Consider the following 11,968-nt stretch of genomic DNA (forward strand, 5'->3'; position numbering starts at 1 on the left):
CCGATGACAGCAGTTTTTGATAAGGTGCCCAGTTCTATGACACCAGGAACACCTGAAGGGAATGCCCCAGAAGTCTAATCTTTGGTGGATTTTTGTGCTACCCCAAGCAATCTCCAGGTGATCAGGGTATCCTCCTTTGTAAGGTCTCTCGATGAGGATCCAAGCGATTCGCTTGTCCTTCTCTCCTCTACACCAGGGATCTACATAAACAAACCTACCAATCACATTGCCAATTGTAGAGAGAGTTTCTTCTGACCATAGTTCCAGCGGCAGATTCGGGAGTTTCACCCAAATTAAGTTGTTTGATGGTGTGTTCTTTAGAGGATCAAAGCCTATATACCATCGAGAAAGAGCCAAAAAACTTCTGCCAGAGACCCAGGGAACATTTAGAATCATCTCAAGATCAGATGTGTTTAAAAAGTGGAAAGAGTACCAATCTTTCATAAGCCGGGAGATGATGGGGGTATACCCTAACAGAGGGGACCATTTTTCCGATAACCATTTCCTCATGACCAAGTCATCCATTTCTTGGAAGTTCCACTTCCCGACCAGTGCCAGGTTCTTCAGGCTGTCTATTCTTTCTGTAAGGGTGGCCCCATCCAGAGAAACGGCTTCCGGTGGAGGAATTGTTTTAACAGGATTCCTAGATTTGTTAAAATAGAGAGAAGGGGAAGCACCTTTACTAGATTTATCACCTTTTGCCTTGTTTAGCACTTTACAGGCTGGATTAATTATCATGTCCTCCACCGTTGCTTGCCAGCCTGTCATGTTTGTTCCTTTTTCCCTCGTTTCCTCTACTTGAATAGTGGCCTGAACATATGCTCTCATGGCTGATGAGTCAGACTCGTCCTCCATCATTTATTAACGATAGGACATAGACAGGCTAAGATGAGATAAATGAAAGCTAGTGCCACAGAAAAGGTACAAGCTTTTATCGCCCATAGACCTTACATTTTAAATGCCCCAGATAGAGAAATGCCTGGATGATATGGAAATTTATTAGACAGATCAAGGAGAGATCTGTCCGTGAGCTCAATCCTGACAAAAGTACACAGCTGGATAGGAGAATTTAAGATCCTCTGCAGAGAATAAATCAGATTAGCAGGAAGAAGACTCTGGAAAGAGGAGAATGGAGGCGGACCTGATAGTAGACTAATAAAAGCTTACTGATGATAAGACAGGGTCAGGAGAGGATGAGCGAGGAAGTGTATAGTCAGGAAAAATTTGAATTTTCCGGTCATCGGAAGGATAGGGAGGCTCTCGACTGAATTCTGGTATACCGTCAGTCATCAGAAACCACCAAATTGAAACAAAGAGGATTCTGAAACTAAAAGCAGGAAGTTAATCCTGACAGATGATGCAGCAACAAATGGGCTGAAATACACACCACCAATCCCCTATTTTGATGCGAAAATCAGTACAGGGACTATAGAATACTATGGAATTTTTTATCTTATTAAGGATTGTCTTCAGCATCATTGATCATATGTCAGTACTTAACTTATTTCTATACCAGACTGAGCAACAGAGTAATATCATTCTCGCATCAGAAAAATACAGAAACCATGATAAGAAACAGAGATACTAACCTCCTTTGTGCAATGGCCGGAGCAGCGGGAGAGAAAACGTCCACCAATGATCCAGAGAGAGCCACTCTGACCTAAATTTTACCCAGATGGGACTCGCTTACATCCTCCTTTCGCAATGAAAAACTACAGAGATTCAAAAGCCCATAAAATCCCAGATTTTGAGAGAAAAGAGCACATTTTAGTGTTCTGGAAATTGACTCTGTTTCTACCACCCTCCTTAGCAATATTGCAGAGACTCATAAACCCAAGAGCCTGGGGATTGTGAAGAAGAAAAACGCAATTGGCGTTTTGGAGAGCTATTATAGGCACTACAGACCGACGTAAACTCCCACCTTTCTATTTCCGGCGACCTACCATGCAGTCTATAAACAACAGACGTGTCCAGCTGAGGGAAGAGAGTATCATGCATGAACCCTTTCCAGTACGCAGGGTGGCAAGGAACTTATGGACCTATCGGCACAGAAATTTTAAGATGACACCTGTAACAGTCTAGCTAAGCCTACCAGCTGCAAATCTCCCAGGAGAATATCTGTCATAATCTATAATAGGTGGCAAAAAACCCGTGAATACTTGCTGAAGTCCCCTCCAGTCCGATTGCTACATATATGTTAGTATTCCAGAATTCTTTCACCAATAACCAAGAGACACACTCTTCTAGCAAAATTTTGACACAGGGTGGCCCAATGTCTATCTTGCTTCAACAATCAGAATGATTACTGGCCAGATGTCTATTACCTGACTAAATGCCAAAAACCTGATAACCTGTGCGTGGCTACAATATGAGTTTGGAAAGCTCTCTGGATACTGCTCGTTCTCACCGCGCTCCGACCATCGCTCCCCTCTCGTTCTAACCCCTACTCCTTCAATTAGAGGAGAGTAGAATATGTATGCCTTCGTATACTTCGCAGTGAAATCACTACGCAAAAGTGTATCCCTTGTCTCACAAACAAAAAAATTAAAATACTAAGTCATAATCAATGAACCTATTTTGAACCTATGACAAATTTATAACATTATCATTAAATATAACACTAAGTCATAATCAATAATAGTAGATTGATTACATTATCCCATTTCCAAATATAACAAATCATAATGGGTAACTATGAGAAAGGAATGGTGAACAAATTTATTTAATTTATTTGTTATTTTAAATATATTATATAAGTGATAAATAACTAATATATATTATATAAGTAATAAAATAAGTATAATTAATATATTTTAAATGAGTTAATTATATTATGCAGTTGTCTATAACGCGACTTTTTGAAAGCCTTTCCGGCAGGTTTTTCCGGTCGAAATCCGGCAGGAATTTATTGGAATCGCAAGTTTGATAGCTAGTTTCTGCACAATGAAAGCGTCCCAGGGGTTTTTCAGGGTGCTGAATTCAAATATGCAGTTAAAAAACCATTTTAACTGCAACAAATCAAGATTTAACCTCAATTTCTTCCGCCGGATTCCGTCACCGGGATCTCCAAAAAGTCACATTATAGACAACTCCTTATATTATTGGTTAGAGTTGAATATGGTTGGCATAATAAAAATTATTTTTAGCAACAGATAAATTTAATTAAAAATTAAATTTATCTGTTGCTAAAAATAATTTTTATTATGCCAACCATATTCAACTCTAACCAATAATATAATTAACTCATTTAAAATATATTAATTATACTTATTTTATTACTTATATAATATATATTACTTATTTATCACTTATATAATATATTTAAAAATAACAAATAAATTAAATAAATTTGTTCACCATTCCTTTCTCATAGTTACCCATTATGATTTGTTATATTTGGAAATGGGATAATGTAATCAATCTACTATTATTGATTATGACTTAGTGTTATATTTAATGATAATGTCATAAATTTGTCATAGGTTCAAAATGGTGTTATTTATGTTAAATAATATTAAATAGTTATTTTTTATTTATTATATTAAAATTAAAATTAAAATTAAAAATAAAATCAAATTTTATTTTATTTTATTTATACTATATATATTACTATTAAATTTAAACACTTTTTTATAAACGAAATTTAAATAAAATAAAATAAGTTTATTTAAATAATATATTATGAGAAATTCTATTAACTTGGGCGAATAGTCTTCTTATTGAATCTTCATTCAAGAATCTAGAGCTTTTTGTAAGACTCACATTAGTTGTTGTGTATAAGTAATTTCCTTTATGTTGTTGCCACATTAGTCGGACACTTCACTCTTCTGGTGTGGCGTGAGAGAAGTCATGGAAAGTGCCACGGAGTGTGGGGTGGGGGTGGTGCAAAGCGCTCCTTAAAGAATGTGATCACAGGGGATGGAGATTCTAGATTCAATCACCCCATCAATCGGCTTCAGGGCCAAGTTGTGCACATAGAAACAAATGCAATCCTCCATTGGGGGGGTGAATTGGGCAAATCATATACAATGAATATGCCTCACTAAGGCAGTCAAGGATTTGAAATACAAGATAAAATCAAACAAAAATGAAAGCTACATCCAATAGATGAAGGATCATGCCTTAATATGCAAGTTCATTGGCATTTGGCCAATTGAGAGAGCATTGGTTGGATGGATCCAAAAAAAATGGAAGTCAAAGGGACACATTTGATCTCAAGATGGGAGCAAAGGGTTTCTTATTGGTGATTTTTTCAAATCTAGAATAAAGAAATAGGTTATTCAAAAATGACCTATATTTTTTCAATAATGTAGGTTATTCGTGAAATTATGGTAAGAAAGGTATAACCCAGGAAAGGAAAAATGAAGACTAACTCAAAATATCACGAAAAACATTCCAACATTGGTTCAAATAGATCATAATGCTTCCTTAATGTGAGATGTATCCTATGTCAAAATCAAAGAGGTGGTAATGTCCATGCCAAAAAACAAAGTGCACGGTTCAAACAAATTCACCACAATTTTTTCCTAGGCTTGTTGGCACTTCCATGGAGAAGAAATCCATGACTTGGTGGAGGAATATAGAAATATGTACTCTTTATTTCTAGCCTTGAATTCCACACTATTAACACTGACACCCAAGTTTGATCGGGCCAATGATCCTGATAGCTTCAAAACAATAGCCTTATGCAATGTGATGCATAATATTATCTCAAAATTCATTGCAAATCGTCTAAAGCCACTCCTGCAAAATCTAATTTCAATGGAGCAGACTAGTTATGTGGAGGGAGGACAGATATTGGATGATATGTTAATATCTCATGAAGTCATCCATCCGTTGAAAAAATCTAAAAAGGGAGGAATTTTAATTAATCTTGACTTGTCTAAGGCCTTCGACGAACTTAGTTGGGCTTATATCATTTGTGTACTCATAGTTTTTGTCTTTTGAAGTAGTTGGATTGATTGGGTATGGGCTTTGGTTGCAACCCCTTTCTTCTCGGTGATGCTCAATGGATCTCCTTCCTCAACATTGAAGTATTTACATGAAATTCAGCAAGGTGACCCTCTTTTTCCATTTTTATTTATTCTTTCTATAGAAGGGTTGTGACACACCATAAAGGAAGTAGTAACACAAGGAAAGATAAAAGGATTAAGACTCTATGGTGATGATCTTCCCATATCCCATCATTAATTTGTTGGCGATATGATGCTAATGGGAGTTCCTACAGTAAGATAAGTTAGAGCTATCAAATAGATCCTGTAAGAATTCATAGAGGCCTCAAGTACATCCATTAACGTTGATAAATTTCAAATGTTTCTTTAATACTAACTTAGAAATGTTGGGGAACGTAGTCAGATTGTTGTGTTTTCAACGTAGTTCTCTCCCTACTAAATATATCTCGACGCATTTGATAGACAACCCCCTTAGAAGTATTCATTGGATGGAATTGGTCGAGAAAACATACAAAAAATTGGATTGTTGGACCTGGAAACCTCTAAAATTTGTTGGCATATTAGTCCTGTTAAAATAAGTCTTGCAAACCCTTTCGATCTATATTCTCTTTTTGTTGTTGATGTCCAAAACAATCCTCATATTCATTATGATTATCTATGAATCCTTTCTCCGGGGAGGGCTATTTAGGAAAGAAATGGGCCCTTGTAGCCTCGGATAAATTATGTCTTCCAAAAATGGAGGGAGGTCTTGGTATTCGTGATACAAAAATTATAAATAATGCTCTAAGGGGGAAATTATAATGGAGTTGGATCCAAGGTGACCAAGAGTGATGGAGACAACATTGGAGCAAGAAATACAACCCCTATCAATCTTGGAAACAATAATTGAGAGCTTAAAACCCTATTCAAGGATATTCAATATGGAATTTGGATAGCACTAATAAATTCATCATATAATAACATTGTTTATGGGAAGTTTGAAAGGGAAAGGATGCCTTGTTTGGGATGGATTCATGCAAACAACATCCAAAGCTTGGCACCAAGGTAGGATTTATTTCTATAGAAGAGCTTATGAAATCTAGATGTCTCTTGACAATAGCAGATTATTTGAACTAGACAATAGAGCACACCTCGTGGAGAGAAAGGAAAAATAAGGAAAGTTGGCCTTAAACTCTTGATCAAGCCAATCTAGACCCATTAATTGAAGAAATTCACAAATGAAAAATGTCACTCTTAGAGGAACAAGAGGGTAGAAGAGATAACGATTCCTCTCAAGTTGAGGGTTGTTGTACAAGGTTGTACGAGAATATTATTGTTAAGCTTAGGATCTCTTATGCGTATGATTACTAATACTAACAAAACTAAAGTCACGATAATTAAATCGAAAAAGATCACATATGATATTGTCCTATATGAAAAAAGCTACTTGAAGGAAGTTACTTTATACAAACATCTTGGAATCAAAATCCATCACAAGCTCAGTTGGAAGTATAACATTTAGAAAATGATAAATGGAGGATGAAAATATTATTATGGGCTTGAAAACAATTGTAAATCAACATATCTTTTTTTATGGGAATTAAAAAACTCCTCTTTGAGAATCTCATCACTCTATTATTTTATATGGATGTGAGGTCTAGGGTTATAGCATCTCCAGGGAGTCATGAAGGAAGATTGAATAGATCCAAAAGTAATTTATAACCAACAGTCTCCCTACCCTGTCCTCCTTATTGAAGCAAGCCATTCCCCCATTGAAAACATGGCTATGACTAGGTATCTTTGTTAACTAGTGTGTTGTCATTGACGACAATTGATGTCATTTATGTTAAAGGATGCTTAGAGACCTTAAGATGTTTTAATGTTATTGAGTACTCTTTAAGTTAAGTTGACCAAATGAGCATGCATATTTTTTGGTTGGATATCCCTCTCCGAGAGCTTTCCAACGATAAATGGCACTTGACAAAACTCTCAAGGATTCAGGAGAAAACTTGAATTAAAGTCTACTTGTGCAAAAAAAGGGTCAAACCTCAAATTTGTTAAATAATGTGTAGCTTTGTCGACATATACAGTGGATAGTGTTGAGGCATGAGCGATTAACAATAGTGGAGGTTCGAACTAGAATGCAGTTTAATGATATATGGCACACATGCTTTGATCGTTGATATGGATGTGCCCAGATCCAATGATCTTCATAAGGAACAGGGCCCTCCCATGATACCAAAGGTTAACACAAGGGTAGGTCGAACTCAATGCAACCATGGTTTAATGGAGGGTCAATCAACAACCATGATTGGCGTGGACCCCCCTCCACCCCATTCCAACGCTACATGGTGATTTTTTGTACGATGTATGACGTGGCCAATACATAAATGATGTGTAGTATGGCATGGAATCTATGTCATCTTGACACGTGGCAAGTCGTGGTCGACATGGAAGGATGTAGACTTTGACAAGTGGCATGACTTGAATGACATGGCAAACAACTAGGCCAGTAGGACGAGGACACATGGACACAAAAGTGTGGCGTGGAAAGACTATGTAGAAATCACATGGGCTTCACTCAATGAACCTTTGACATATCACGTGTGTTCATGGCATATTAAACAATACCCTTAATTTGACTACATATTGGAAAATACCTTTAAAATCACATTATTTAACCCCCTACTAATACAAATCCAATACACTTTCCCGATTAAAAAAACCCCTATTTTCACTAGATATTGTAGGTATCCATTTTTTCATTAACATTTTTTATACCCCTTTATGTTTTTTCATTAACTTTGAACTCCATTTTTATACCTGCCAATATAAAAACCCTTTATCCCCTATATATTCCCCAATATATCATGTTATTTTTTTCTCAATAAATGTCCGCTAATATGAACCCACCTCGTATGGTATTGCTCCCCTAGTGAATCCCTCGTAGTAGAAATTAAGGTGCAAAGCATGATGAGGATGACATCGCATAGATAGCAGGACAATGATGTCAACATTTATGATCATATGGTGGAGTACGATGACTGATACGTGGCATGCCAAACGGGAATTTTTCGGCGGCCAAATAGGCCGTTTTTTAGTGACATGTGGCACCACTCAGAGGGAAACACATGGCACAATGAAGTCAACGATTCGTCATGTTAGCATCACCATTTCGGCCAAATGGTTTAAGAGCACAATCATATGGCTAAATTACTAAAGCTAGGCATAGTGATAAGCCCATAATTTTGAAGGTGGTCCTATGGGTTAAAGCAATATCCCTCGAGGGCGTCGATGTCAGCTTTGGACAAACAAGGTTTCATCCATGACGACATTGGTCAAATCATAACATTTATTTATAACTATTGATTGTGGTTATGTTTTATTGTTTCAGGTCGGACTCGATCCAAATTAAACCACGTAAAAACTATATATATGAAAGTTAGTTTGATCAAAGTGTATTTATGTTCTCACTGAGTAGCACAATAATATAAGATGCAAGGAGTGTTATGGTTGATCGAGTGACAAAGAGCTTAGATTCGCTGTGACAGTAAGAAGATGAGAACCAAAGTTCTAAGTATGTTTGTGTGGGTAGGCTTTGAGCTATCTGTGACATCCCCTATGGATTTATTCCCCTTGTAAAACATTTTCCTTGTAATTATGTACTATTATAAACTAAAATGGTTCAAAGAGGGACACAAATTCCATTGCTTGGGGAGGGAGATTGCTTGAGGAGTTGGTTGTTTTAAATATCATTCATGGGTTGACTGAGTGGTTTTAAATGAGTTGACTATGTATTAACTCAACTGCAAAACAAGGGCGTGCCCATGTTCATGTTGGGTAAATGATACAATCAAGAAAAGGAAAAATGTTTAATGAAAAGTATGGGTTGTGTTGTCAAGGGTGGTTGGACTGCATATACCACTCAGAATAACACAACCATCATGGCCGAGAGGAAGAGAACATTCTGAAAAAGGGAAATCTCTCTTTCACACACACTAACAAAAATAACCTACGCACACAGAGTAGGAAGGGGAGGAGGTTGCTCTTGTTGAAATGATAGAGGAGGCCGAGAAGGTCTATGAAATCATACACAATTCATGCGCATAGGAAAAGAAGGGAACACGTAAAAGAGGAGGCCAAGAGGCTCCTAATGAGCAAGTTGAGTTACTAAGAGAGCATGAAAAGATATGATAATTGAGAGAATTCGGGGAGAAGAGAAGCTCTAGTGATAGCCTAGCTTAGAAACCCATGAGGCTTGCTAACTGATAATCACAAATCATAACTTTGATGATAGCTAGTTGAGAAACTCATGAGGCTTGTTGATTGATAATCATAGAGTAGTGGTTGTGCCTTGTAGGGTTGATAAAGCCACTAGAGGCTATGTTGGTTGATAACTTTGAGAGGTGGAGGCACTCAGGGTTAGTGTGTTGATAACACTTGATGGTAGTTCCATGGGATTTGGCTAAGAAAACAAGTGGAAGATTCCACTAAGTAGTTGGAAGGAGCGCTCTTATTCCTTCAAAAATAACATAGATTGTAAACCCGCGATGTTATTAACTATATATCTCTCTCTTCGCATCTGAATTGTGACTCTTTGCATCCAAAACCCTAGAGATGTTGGGATGTTCAAAGTCCCTCTATATAAAGGAAAATGTTCCCTACCTGAAGTAAACCATTGAATAATTGGTGGGTGAAGGCAACTAACACCTTGTTTCAACAAATGATGTCGGTTTTATCCCCCATGTGGATGATGGTTGTATGTGAGTGAAGTGGTTCACTATATTTATTTGTTTTGATAGTTGGTGGGTGGAGGTGAGGCAACCTCAATGCACCCTGTTTCAGCAGATACTATTAGTTTAAAACTCCTCTAGAAGCACTATACCTCAATATTTGGAATATAGCTCAGGGGTGACATCTACAAGAAAGACTTGGCTGCAGCTTGTCTATGGTTTAGTGGAGAGTCGAAGTCCCTCCTCTCAGTTTCCAATCTAACTTGGTACATAAGATATGTATTTACTTGGCCTTCATATGTTAAAATATATGTACATGTGTATGGTATTGGTTATATGATTCTATTGATATTAAGGAATGTGATGTCTTGTGTGTTAATGGGATGTTAAATTTCCTGTAAGCGTGTCTGAGGAATGTAGTAATTCTTGAATGTTTAAGAGATTAAATATCAATGATTTCCATATCCGTGGAGATGGTGGTCTTTGTGTTATCTCATTAAATTGACGAGGATGCCCACAAGCATGTTTTTTTTTTTTTTTTTTTCTTGTTCCATATTATTGAACTGTTAAGTAAAGGATATGCATATATTGTTGTGGAAGAAACCTGGTGTAAATTTGAGAAGTGTTATTAGTTGCATGTCATATGTGAATTTCTTTATGAATGTATTGTATTCAAGTTTCCTGGTTATGTCCCTATGCATCTTTGAGCCATTTTTTTTATGTTTAGAGTTCAACGTAATGGCTTCGTGACCTTCATGCATTGAGGGAGGAACCGAAATCGTGAAGAATACATTTTCTCAAGTTGAAAGGTTGGAACACCTCGAGCCTAGGCGATTTCTCAAAGAAATAAATTTTTTTATGTAAGTGAAAGAAATCTCACCATATAGGCATGAAGTCGCTTGTAGGACCCGCCAAGTCGGGGGTTGAGATAATCGGTTGGAAGGAAGAAATTGGGTAAGTTTTCACCCGACCAAGTGTTGCGCTCAAGTAAGGTCAGTCAAACCTCTAGGTTAGGGGTTTGTCCTGTCAACCATGTTGGCCAAGTCGAGGCCTAGAGACAAGTCAAATCCAGAGTAAGTTGGGTAGGACTCACTAGTCGGGGCTTGGGTTAGGTCAGGCCCTTGTTTTAGTCGTTTGGTCAGTAAAGTTGGTGACGTCGGGACTGAGAGTTGGTCGTCCAAGTTGGGTTGTGGCTCTGGTCTAGTTGCGTTTGTATTTTCCACTAGAAAGGTTGACTTTTGATTTCCATAAGAAACACTTACCATGTGGAGTGTCCATGGTGATAGTGAGACTACTTAGGTTATAGTATTCCATGATGATGCTAGGTGGGAGCCACTAATGATGTGGCAGGATCTTATTTGGCTTATCTGTGAATTGCCATATCTTTTTATCTGTAAGTCAAGGTAAATTTTATATCATTGGAAGGGTCTCAATGAGATGAATGCAATAATAATATCCATTTTAAGTTCTAGGGTAGTGGAAAAGGATCGAAAATTTGGACCCCATTTCCATAAGTGAACCATGTATATTGGGTCATCATAGTAACTGCATATCTTTACTCGTAGTCAAGGCTAAGGATAGAAGGGGGTATGTTACACTATCTTTGGGGGAAGTTGAGCATGAAAAATCCAAAGGGAAATTCATTGGACTACTAAGTTTGCATTGTTTTATGTGAAGCCAAAAGGCCTAAGCTATCATTGTGGGAAGACGAGTTATCTTTGTGGAAGGTCGAGCACAAAAAATTCGAAGGTGAAATTGTTGCATTGTTTTATGTGGAGAAAAAATGCCCAAGCTATCGCTACAGGAGGATGAGTTATCTCTATTGGGGGTCGAGCACGAAAAAGGTGATGGCCAACTTGTTGAGTTTACATTGACTTACATGGATAGGATCTAAGCCAAAAAGGCTTGAGCCATATTTGAGGAAGGTTGAGGACATAAAAGCCCGGGGTTGAATCATTGGAGTACTGAGTTTACAACCAAAAGACTAAGCCTATGCTATGGGAGGTCAAGCACATAAAAAATTAATGTCAAATCATTGAAATACTAAGTTTGCATCCAAAAGACTGAGATTATGCTATGGGAGGTTGAGCATGTAAACAATGAGAGTCTAATTGTTGAAGTATTGATTTTGCATTAACTTACATGGGTAATTTCTGAGCCAAAAACAAGCCTACGCTATAGGATGTCGAGCACGAGATTGATCACGTGGTAACCAAGAACCAAATCTATGTTTGCAACAACAAGTTATTCTTTTGATCAAATCGAAACAAGGAGTACATATTTTACATGCAAGGTCGAATTTTA

The sequence above is a fragment of the Pinus tabuliformis genome, chromosome 6 (genome assembly GCF_031772625.1).
Source record: "Pinus tabuliformis cultivar Carrire ecotype Pingquan chromosome 6, CPIR1, whole genome shotgun sequence".
NCBI lineage: Eukaryota > Viridiplantae > Streptophyta > Pinopsida > Pinales > Pinaceae > Pinus > Pinus tabuliformis.